Source organism: Ambystoma mexicanum, chromosome 3q (genome assembly GCF_040938575.1).
Source record: "Ambystoma mexicanum isolate Mex_15411 chromosome 3q, UKY_AmexF1_1, whole genome shotgun sequence".
NCBI lineage: Eukaryota > Metazoa > Chordata > Amphibia > Caudata > Ambystomatidae > Ambystoma > Ambystoma mexicanum.
The window spans coordinates 1,252,069,498-1,252,081,043 of NC_090926.1; positions in this window are offsets into that span (position 1 = coordinate 1,252,069,498).

The window sequence follows — 11,546 nt, forward strand, 5'->3', positions numbered from 1 at the left end:
GCCCCGCAGCTTTGAGGTCTTGGGTCTGGATTTGACAATTTTTCGCACTTTTTATCCGGGACACATCTGATTTGTCCACAATTTTGTACATATGTGCGCATAATCATATGAAGTTTCATGCTTCTTACATAAGTACAATTGCTATAAAACCAGAATTTTCACTGTGCCTTTTCAGAACATCGCACAGAGTTCTGGCTCCTTTTAAAATGTGCACAAAAAAAAATAAAAATCACATTAACAATAATGTAATTTTCCAATTTGTACAAATTTGCACGGTCATTTATCAGCCTTTTTCCAAATATATGCTTTCTGTCCATTGAGAATCAGCAAAAATGTCTATCCCCACCTCCAAAGGTTTCTTGTAGCTCAAGAGCAATCCCCGCCTTCTTCCTCTGGCAGAGGCCACTGTTGACACTTACAATCTGCATATTCTTTCAGCCAAGGAAGGTGAGTCTCTCCCAGGAGCAGCAGCCCAAAATCTCCTCCCCTCTTAATCAACACCTGAATGCGAGTTCCTGACCTTTGTGGGTAGCAGGAGAGATGCCTTTTGTTGGGGAAAGCTGGGGGAAACTAGTTTGGCGACTATGAGTTCAGCTAAATTCACTGTCAATTTATAACATTTTATTAATTTAAAATAAAACTTGCAATTTTTAATCAAGCAGCTAGAACTCCGATTCCAGTCTCTAAATCATGGAGATTAAATAGTTACAACCTATATTATTTCTGATAGCAGGTCACTTGATTTATAGACCTTTGATTTTAATGGTCCAACTTTGCAGTTTAAATGCAGGCTTTTGAAACAGTCACATGCGGCCGCTGGTACTGCGCCCATATTTTGACAGATTGTCACAGGCAAGCACAGTTTTTACTGTGGATATTTTGATGATAGATTCCACTTTTCCTGACATTGTGGGTTCATATTGATTCCTTAAATGAAGTGGCGGGTAACACCCAGCAACGATATTGGGTGTTTTGTGGTGTTTTGATCCGGTATTCTGTATTTTCAGCAACCAAGAAAAGGGGATTTAAGAGCAATTTCTGAGTTTCTTGCAATAAAGCACTGCCTTTCCTGCAGTGTTCCATTTTACTCGGTAGGCAGCCCAGTGACATGTTTCAGCAGCGAGGTCTCCTTCCACCACTGACAATAGGCAAAGTAGATTTGGCAGCCATCTTTTCCAGTTTCAAAGCGTAATTTTTCATAGGATTTGACACACATAGGGCTTTCGCTGCCATTTTGCGCATTCTGGTGGCATCAGCACACAGGGATGTCGCAGGGCAGAGCCTAGTGAGTTAAAACATCCCACAGGAATTAATAAATAAAAAAAAAACAGTTCCTACAGAAGGACGTCCCCTGCATTCACAAATTTCACAAGCCTAGATACCACCAACAAATCTCAATAGGCGATATAGCCTTTAGGCCCAGGTAGCATGCGTCTCCAGTTAGAGATTATGCTAGGTTATTTATAACACACTTAATACCCAGAGGTTTCTAAGCGCGCACCCGGGGATAAAACCTGTTGTGCTCTGTGTCTTGCTTCAAGGCAAGCATGTTGCCCCCGAGCTATCTTCCAAGGCTTTCCTTGTCCTTTCATTCTTGGGCCACAATCACTGAAGATCGTAAGGGCCACATTATAAAACAAGGGCATGCCACCTACGTCTCAAAAATATTCTGAGTCCTCTCTGAAACTGTTGGAGGAGATGCAACATCTCTTTGCAAGTTCCCAAACATTAAGATGCCCTCAGTTCATCTTCGCATTACCTTCTGTTCCCCACTAAATAGAGAGGGGGCAGTAGGGGGGCATTGTTGAGCAGGGAAGCAAGTACCAACAGATAACAGATGATAGCATAGTGTCAGAGGTTTGAATCCCAGATCCGCACTTAGAAACAGAACACAGGTATGGTATTAGGCATATTATAATAAAAAAAAGAAAAGAAAATTAATAAAAGGTACATTCTGGATCTACCAGAGCTTAAATACATGCGGATAACCCCTTCCCATGAAATTTGATCAAATTGTGGAGTCTCTTCAAACAGAAGATTGATAACCAATCTTTCCATCAAAGATAAACAATTTATGAGATTCCCAATTGGGGGCGTGGGGGAGGGCAGCACCTGCAACACAGAAACCTTGCTTTGGAGCTAAACTCTGTTCACTCAGGTGCATTCTGTGATAGCAGACAGACAATTCAACTTAACCGTTCCTGGATGACTGAATCATCAGCGCAAGCTTTCTAAGACAAGATCCTTGTAGACTGTCCATAGTAGGTGAGTGGCTTTGGGCGCTCCACAAATTAAGACCTTCTTGTATTCTAAAGTGAATACTTAATAGGAGTCATTCTGGACACCAAAGTGAATCTGTCCTTCCCGCCTGTAGACAGGAACCCAGCAGTGAATCTGACCAGTAATTGCCAGACCAGGTACAGATGTCCAACTGAAAGTTCCAAAGACTTCTGGGTCTTGATTAGCATACAAACCCATTTTATTAGCAATACCCAAAACATGAAATGGGCAACAATACAGCACTTTTGTGCACAGCTCAAGTAGGCCATTAGTGAAGTGAGTCAGGCCTTATAAATTCTTTAAAATTCCACTAGACCTCCGGGTCTAGTAACTTAGTTTACCTACTTCACCTAAGAGAAATGAACTCGACCCTTGGCAACAGATGACAATGTAACTGTGCTTTCTGTAAAATGTCACCAAAAATCCACTTTAGGTTGGTATGCTGCTGCCAACCCGAGGCCAGCCATACAGTGAAGGTTTTGACATTTACATCAAAGTAACTATTAAATAAATAAAAGTTTAAAACGCCCCCTGCAAATGGTATTGGTCCTTCATAAAATCTACTCGAGTGGGCGAGTAGACTTTGCAAGCCCTGGACGAGTGTCTGCAAACGTTTAGCTGCATGATAGATGTGATTTAAAAAGGCTCTGAAAACAGTTTGGCCTTCTCTCATGTATGTGCTGTTATTGTAAGGCAATCAAAATCTTAGAGCAAAGTGTGCTCTGGAGGCAAACTACAATGGATGGTATTGAAGCAGATCTGCAGACGTGCAGACTGGATGGAACAATTGATCACTACTTTGCATACAGATCTAGTTTGCTTTGTTTATTCATTATTTAAGAGGGAGGAAGGAACAAGTTACTTACCTGTAACTGTTGTTCTCCAGCATGGGTCTGGCATGGATTCACATGCTCATGAATATTCCCCGTCGTCAGGCTGGGAATCCTCGGTAAAGAAAAAACCAGTATCAGTTTCGTTTCTGATCTGTCTTTCGTAGTAATAACCAATCACTGGTCTCTGCGTCATACTGACCACAGCCAATGACTGCCCTCTACCTAAGCACCGCCTCTGGCAGCCATCTTCAGATTTGGGAGCACGTGAAGTGGCAGTATGACCAAGTGAAGAGCCGCAGAGGGGTAGGCGGGAGGGTTCGCATGTGAATCCATGCCAGACCCATGCTGGAGAACAACAGTTACAGGTAAGTAACTTGTTCCTTCTCCAGCATGGGGTCTGGCATGGATTCACATGCTCATGAATAAAGAATACATAGCAGTACACACATGCACAACCACGGGAGGTGGCAAAGGCTCAACATTAAGCATCACATGAACTCAACATTAAGCATCTTACCTCCTCACCAGGCTCACCTCAGGCGAACAGGTTGCGCAGCACTGCTTGGCCGACCCTGGACTCCTCCCTGGAATCCCGGTCGACGCAGTAGAATTTCGTGAAGGTGTGCGTCGACCTCCACGTAGCAGCCCTGCATATGTCCAGCAGGGGCACACCAGATAGGAACGCCGTGGTAGCTGCGATCGCTCTGGTGGAATGGGCTCTCGGACGGCCAGGCAGCGGTCGGTTTGCCAACCGGTGACAGTACATGATACAGCCGGAGAGCCATCTGGAGATGGAAGCCTTCGAGAGAGCCTTCCCCTGATTGACAGGTCCAAAGTTCACAAAGAGTTGTGACGTCTTCCGAAAACCTTTCGTGCGGTCCACGTAGAACTTCAGCGCTCTAGCTACATCCAGCGAGTGCAAAGTCCTCTCAGCCGGCGACGAAGGCGACGGGAAGAACACAGGTAACACCAAGGGTTCGTTGAGATGAAAGTCCGACGGTACCTTGGGCATGAAGGAGGGGTGCGTCCTGAGCACTACCCTCGTGTCGTGGAAAGTCAAGTACGGGGCCTTGCAGGAAAGGGCCTGGATCTCTCCCACTCGTCGTGCGGAGGTGATGGCCACGAGAAAAGCTGTTTTCCACGATAGAAACTTCAACGGGGCCGAGTGCAGAGGCTCGAACGGAGGTCCCATGAGTTTGGTCAGCACCACGTTGAGCTCCCACGCCGGGGCCGGAGCCTTCACCGGCGGGAACGATCTGAACAGTCCCTTCATGAACTCTTTCACCAGACGATGAGACCACAAGGACGTCCGGCCCGTGGTTCTGGTGTATCGGGAGATCGCAGCAAGATGAATCTTGATGGACGCGTGTGCCAGACCAGCTTTGGCCAGCGTCAGCAGGTACGGCAGCACTTGGGGAGCCGTAATCCGTAGAGGGTTAATCTTCTGTGCGTAGCACCAGACAGAGAACCTCTTCCATTTGTGTCCGTAGCATTTAAGAGTCGAGGACGCCCTGGCCTTTGCAAGAACCTCTCTGCAATCGGCCGGTATGTCGTATCCTCCAAACTCTAGCGCTGCAGGAGCCAGGCCTGCAAGTTCAGCGACTTCGGGTCGTGGTGGAGGATGGCGCCTCCTTCCCTGGAGAGTAGATCCGCGTCCGCCGGCAGCTTGATTGGCGGGGACGCCGACAAGTCCAGAAGGTCCGGGAACCATATCTGCCTCGGCCACGCAGGTGCGACGAGGATCATCCTGCACCGTGACCTCTTGAGCTGGTTGACGAGCCGGATTAGCAGAGGCAAGGGAGGGAACGCGTAGAGGAACAGGCCCTCCCAGGGGAACGAGAAAGCATCGCCCATGCTCCTCGTCTGGGGAAACCTGCTGGCGAACCTCCGGCACTTGGTGTTCGTCGCCGTCGCGAACAGGTCGATCTGGGGTGTGCCCCACCGTCGGAAGAGGCGATCCACCAGATCCTGCCGTAGTTCCCACTCGTGGCACGAGCGCAGCTCCCTGCTGAGTGAGTCGGCGATGGTGTTTTTTATCCCTGCCAGATGAAACGGCACCAGAAGAATCCCTTGGGCGACGGCCCAATGCCACAGGTCCTGCGCCTCCTTGGACAGCGCTGGGGACCTGGTTCCGCCCTGTTTCCTGATGTAAAACATGGTGGTGGTGTTGTCGGTGAAGATCCTCACCACCTTGCCCTTGAGGGACGGAAGGAAGGACCTGAGGGCCCAAAACACTGCACGGAGCTCCAGGACGTTGATATGCAGGGACTTCTCCGTCGGGAGCCAGAGTCCCCTTGCGTGCAGATTTTCGGTGTGCGCTCCCCACCCTTCTAGGGAGGCATCCGTGGTCACAGTCACCTGGTGGGCTGGGGTCTGGAAGTCCATGCCCGCCGTCAGATGCGCGCGGGTGCCCCACCACCGTATCGCTCGTCGGAAACTCTCGTCGAGCTTGATCCTTTCCTCGAAGCTGCCCGTCGTCTGGATCCAGCGCGCATCCAGGAACTCTTGCAACGGGCGCATCCGGAGCCTGCACATGGGAATGAGGTAGATGCAGGAAGACATCATCCCGAGGAGGGACTTGATGGACCTCACCTTGGCCGCGTCGGCCACCAACATCCGTTGCACCTTGCCCAAGATGGTCCTGGTCCTCTCCTCCGACGGGGAGGCCAGAAGGGACACTGTGTCGAGCCTCGCTCCCAGAAACAGTGCGACTTGCGCGGGCACCAGGTGGGATTTGGCGTAGTTCACGGAGAATCCCAGGTCCGTGAGGAGTTGGACGGTCCTTGCCGTGTGGACCACGGCGAGCTCCCTCGTCTTGGCGCGGATGAGCCAGTCGTCCAGGTAGGGGTAGACGTGAATCCCCTCGCGGCGCAGCTGCGCCGCCACCGGTGCGAGGCACTTGGTGAAAACCCTGGGTGCCGACCGCAGTCCGAAGGGAAGGGCTTTGAACTGGTAATGACGCCCTTGGACCACGAATCTGAGGAATTTTCGGTGCCCCTTTAGGATGGGAATGTGGAAGTAGGCATCCTCCAAATCCAACGACGATAGGAAGTCTCCTTCCTCCAGCTGACCCAGGACGTGCTGGAGGGTGACCATCCGGAACTTCTGCGCCTTGATGAACTTGTTCAGGCGTCGCAGGTCCAGGATGGGGCGCCATCCTCCCGTCTTCTTCTTCACGAGGAAGTAACGCGAGTAGACTCCGGAGCCCCGAAGCCTCTTTGGGACGAGTTCGATGGCGCCCTTTCTGAGCATCGCCTTTACCTCCAGGAGAAGTTGAGGGACGTGAAGTTCTTTCCTGGCCACGGGGGGGACGCGCGGGCACCTTCTTTGAAACTCGAGCGCGTGGCCCCGGGCCAGGGCGTCCAGCACCCAACGGTCGGTGGAGATGGACTCCCACACGCTGACGAAGCCCGCCAGCCGGCCTCCCACCGGGGTGCTTCGGTGGGGGCCCGACCCCACGGCCGGTTCAATCCTGCTTGGACGCGGCCTTGCCGCCTTGGCCTCCTTGGCGACGACGGCGGGGGCCGCCAGACTTGCCTCGTCCTCTGTAGGCCTCTTGCGACGACGAGCGGGCCGCTTGACGGTAGGAAGCGAAACCGCCGCCGGAACCTTTGGAGGCGCCCTTGCCTCCGCCGCTCCGAAAGGGCGTCCGCCGTTGCTGCAGTACTCCAAGGGCCCGGGCCGTCTCAGTATCCACCTTGATGGCCTGAAGGGAATCGTCCACTGTCTTCCCAAACAGGTTGTTCCCGTCGAAGGGCATGTCCAGGACCCTGGTCTGGACGTCCTGCCGAAAGTCCGTAGCCTTGAGCCATCCGCGACGTCGAAGGCAAACGCCGTTGCCCATCTGGCGGAACCCAGTGTCGGCGATGTCCGTCGCCACGGTGATGGCGTGGTCCGAGGCCACCTCACCTTCCTGCAGGATCTCAAGGGCCTCCGCCCTCTTGTCGTCCGGCAGAAAATCCAGCAGGGGAGCTATCTTGTACCAGAGTTCCCTGTCGTAGCGGGCCACGATAGCCAAGGCGTTGGCCGCTTTAATCGTCGTCGCCGCCGACGAGATGACTCTGCGTCCCATGGCATCCAATTTCTTTCCCTCGCCGTCCGGCGGGGAAGTCGACGTGGAGGCCGCACCCCCCCCCGCTTTCTTCCTGGCTGCCGCGGAGACGACGGAGTCCGGGGTAGGCTGCGCCCGGAGGCATAGGGGGGCCGAGTCCGGGACCCGGTACTTTTTCTCGTACCGGTCTCTTTTCGCTGGCGTCGTGGAAGGGTTCTTGAGGAGGGAAAGGCCCTCATCCCAAATGTCGTCCAACAGAGGCACTGCGAGGACCGTCTTCCTCTTGGTCTCGCGCCGTTGGTAAAGGAAGCCTTCCTTTTTCTTCTCCTCAGGGCAGAGTTGGAAAAGCTCGGATGCCCTGGCGATCATTGAGTGGAACGATCCAATCTCGTCGGGCGGAGAAGCCCTGGTGGGAGGCGACGACGGAAAATCCTCGTCGTATGCCTCGTCGTCCGTACCCGTCGCTGCCGTGTCAGTCCCCGTATCATCCCCTCGGGTGGACGGGGAGGAGGGCTGGACGGGGCGCGACGGTTGAAAAGGAGGCGGTGGATGGATCCTTCTTTTCTTGGTAGGGGGAACACCAGAAGGTCCCGGTTCTGGATCCCCCGACGGGAGAGGTTCCTCCGTCGGTAACGGTAGTCTCGTCCTTATCTCGGAGCATAAGGACTGTATAGCCAACAAAATGGCCGCTGAGTTGTCTTGCGGCGCTGGCAGAGGGGAATCCGACGGGCGAGCAGGGGCCCCGTCGGTATCCTCGACGATGTCGTCGTCGTCACCTGCGTCGGGGCCCATTCCGACGGGCTGGTCTTGTTCCACGCCTAGGCCGTGGCTTAAGACCTCGATCAGTTCCTCTTCTGAGGTTGAGGCCGAATCTACGACGACGCCCTGCCCCCCCTTCTTCCCCACGGAGGGTTTCACGGGGGTCCTATCGATGGGCACGAAAGAAGACTCCCTCCGAGGAGGCAGGGAGATTCTGGGCCCCGAGGCCGCCACCACTGGTGCAGCCTCCACAGGCTGGGCCAGGGCCGCCGCGACCGTTTCGATAGAGGGCTTGGTCGAATGGATCAAGGCCTTCACCACCTTAGGTGCGCTCACCGCCTTATCCTTGAGGGAGGGGGCACTGCCACGCTCCTCCTCTGCCTTAGAGCTCGACCGGGGTCTCTCCAGGAGCTTCGCCGGGTGCTCGGCCTTCCTCTTACCCGACCCAGAGCGTTGGCTCGTGGTTGATGGTGCCGGGGAGGGTGCGCCCTGCCTGGCGCCCGTAGAGCCCGACCGTTCGGCGCTCCCGGTGCCAGCGGACTCGCGGTGCTTGGCCTTATGTTGGGCCCCCGTCGCCGGGGCGCCCTCAAAGGTCTTAGAAGACCGCTCAGATTTCTTCTTCTTCTCGCCAGACGGGCTCTTACCCTCCAGCCAGCTGGCGAGACGTTGATGGCGGTCCTTCATGGTCCGTTCCGACATGTTGCCGCAAAACGCACAGTCCTTCTCCACGTGCGTCTTGTCCCCATGAAGGCAGTAAAGGCAGAAAGAGTGTTCGTCCTCCTTGAAGACGTTCTGCAGCTGGCATCCAGGGCAGGCCCTGAACAGCTTTCCGGGCGTCGAGCTTCCCTTCTCCTGGGCCATCTCCGAGACCGGGCCTGAGAAGCTTCTGGAGTCCTCCGAAGTGTAGCTCGACGAAATCTTCACCCCTGAGGGGCACAGATGAATCCGACACGGGTCCCCGTTGATCGGATGTAGGATCGGTGGAGCTTGAGGCTCTTTTGACCGAAAGAATCGAAGTTTTTGTGAAAAAGCGCGAAAAAAATAGCACTAACGCTCGAGAGCAATAGCACGAGGATCCCAACACATGAACGTGCGGTAAAAATCTGAAGATGGCTGCCAGAGGCGGTGCTTAGGTAGAGGGCAGTCATTGGCTGTGGTCAGTATGACGCAGAGACCAGTGATTGGTTATTACTACGAAAGACAGATCAGAAACGAAACTGATACTGGTTTTTTCTTTACCGAGGATTCCCAGCCTGACGACGGGGAATATTCATGAGCATGTGAATCCATGCCAGACCCCATGCTGGAGAAAGTAAGAGACTAAGCAGAGCAGATGGCCTAACATGCAGAGAACTGGACAAACTAGGTGTAATCTCACTTTGTGTAGCTGGTGAGAAAAATCGAACGTTCAAGAGTATAGGCTCAGCGCAGAATTATGCAACCAGTGGGTCACAAACTAGGTTTTCCATCAAAAGTACTTGGCCATGTAATAATGCCCATTTTCAGAAGTGGTCACTTGTCAATATGGTGCATCTTTCCCCAATAAAAATATATCTAGTTGACAGATTTAGATATACTAACTATACTAAACGTTATTGTAAAGCATGGAGACAATGCAATGTCTTGCAGTAGTGCTATTCTGAAACCCTGTAAGGAATGGAATTGCATGACTGTCTTTTAAAAATATAAAGTTCACACATACTGGTCTTCGCCAGACATGATATAGTTGGTGTAATACAATTGTCACCCCAATGACTTACAATTTGAAGAAATACATTCGTCACCAGCACTCCCAAATAGGCCTTTGGCACTTACGAGTGGAGGCGATTACTGCAGTGAAATGAGGGAAGAGACAAAGAAAGGGGGTGGCAGGAGGCCGTAGGGCAAGAGATAAATGCAGGGTGATCTGTGCTTTCAGTGAACAGCATAAGTAAATAGTTAGGTTTGCTACTCAAGTGTCAATTTAATTAGCAAATCCACTGAATGGCGTATTTTATGCCTTGTAGTTCCAAGTTAAAAAAAAAAATAAATAAAAAAAAGACACTTCCAACTAACCCATCGGAACACAGAGACCATTTGCTAGATCCTTGGTCAAAATAGAGTGTTCTCTAAGAAGAGGTTCAGAATTCCTCATGGTGGCAAACCCAGTGAAAAGAAGACCCTGAAGGGCGTTCTGCTCCATCCTCAAATAACCGGAGCAGAGATCCCTCATAATTCAGCTGATGGGCCTGGACATGGTCAGGATATGAATTTTGGGGACCTCCGCACAGACTCCTGTAGGTCAATCACTGATTTAAACGCAGCATTTTACACCCTACATAGTTTGACTTCTTTCCATGAAAAGGCAGTTCATATTTGTTCCAGGGTTATATTCAGGGGCTCTAACCCTGGCTGATCTTCACACCACATGCAGAATCTCCTCCACTTGCATGCATACGAACTGCTTGCTAAATTCGACGGCAATCCAATGAAATAGTTAGGGTCCCAAACTCTGAGAAGTCAGGAGCCAAGCTGTCAGGTTGAGACTGTCTGGATCGTGATGCCACACTGTTCCCTTGTCAGGGGTCAGGAGGTTCGGAACCTTCTGAAACCTTACTGGCCGTGCTATTGATAGCTGTAGCAGGTCGGAGGACCACGCCTGCCTCGGCCACTAAGATCACTCGACATAGGGAATCTGTGAATCCATTGCAGGGTCCGCCGTATGAGTGGAAACAGGGGAAGCAAATAGAAACTTGTCTGTCCACGGGAACGAGGACGCTTCCCCCAGTCCCCAGTGAATCGATCTGTAGCCATCTGCTGGCGTACTGTTCGCACTCCTTGTTCTCCCTCATCGCAAAGAGATCCAGAGAAGGCTGTCCCCATTTTCTGAAAATCTCCAACAACTGATGTTCGTTCAATTCTCATTCGTGTATCTGATCCATTTCCCTGCTGAGGGAATCCGCTTGTATGTTTTTTACTCCCGGAAGATGGTGGGCTACTATAGTTATATTTTGTTGTAGAGCCCACTGCCATACTTCCTGAGCTTCGGTGGAAAGAGTTCTGGAGCGAGTACCTCCTTGTTTTCTCAAGTAAAACATTATTGTTGCGTTGTCTGTAAGTATTCTCACCACTGACCCCTTTATGTGCAGCAGAAAAGCTTTCAAGGCCCAACGCACTGCCGTCAACTCCAGCACATTGATATGAAGGACTGACTCCTGCGAGGACCACCGGCCTTGCGTTTGGCGAGTGCCCAGATGCGATCCCCATCCAGTCAGAGCCACGTTTGTCACTATGGTTATGTGAAACTCCGGTTCCTGCAGGGGAACCCCTCTGGATAGGTTTTCGAAGACTTGCCACCATCGAAGTGCTTGTAGGAGCTCGTTGTAGTCAGTTTGTCCGACCAAAGTCCTTGGCTCTGGGCCCATCGGTCTGCCAGGAATTCTTGAATTGGCCTCATGAAGAGGCGACAGTTGTTCACCAAGGTGATACACGAAACCATGGCTCCCAATCGACATATATCTCCTTACCGACACTTTGGTGTTAACTCTCCACTGCCTTGCCAGCTGATTGATCCTCTCCATAGATGGTCTCACCAATCCTGACAGTTTCGAACTCTGAACCCAAAAATACTAAGCTTCTTGAGG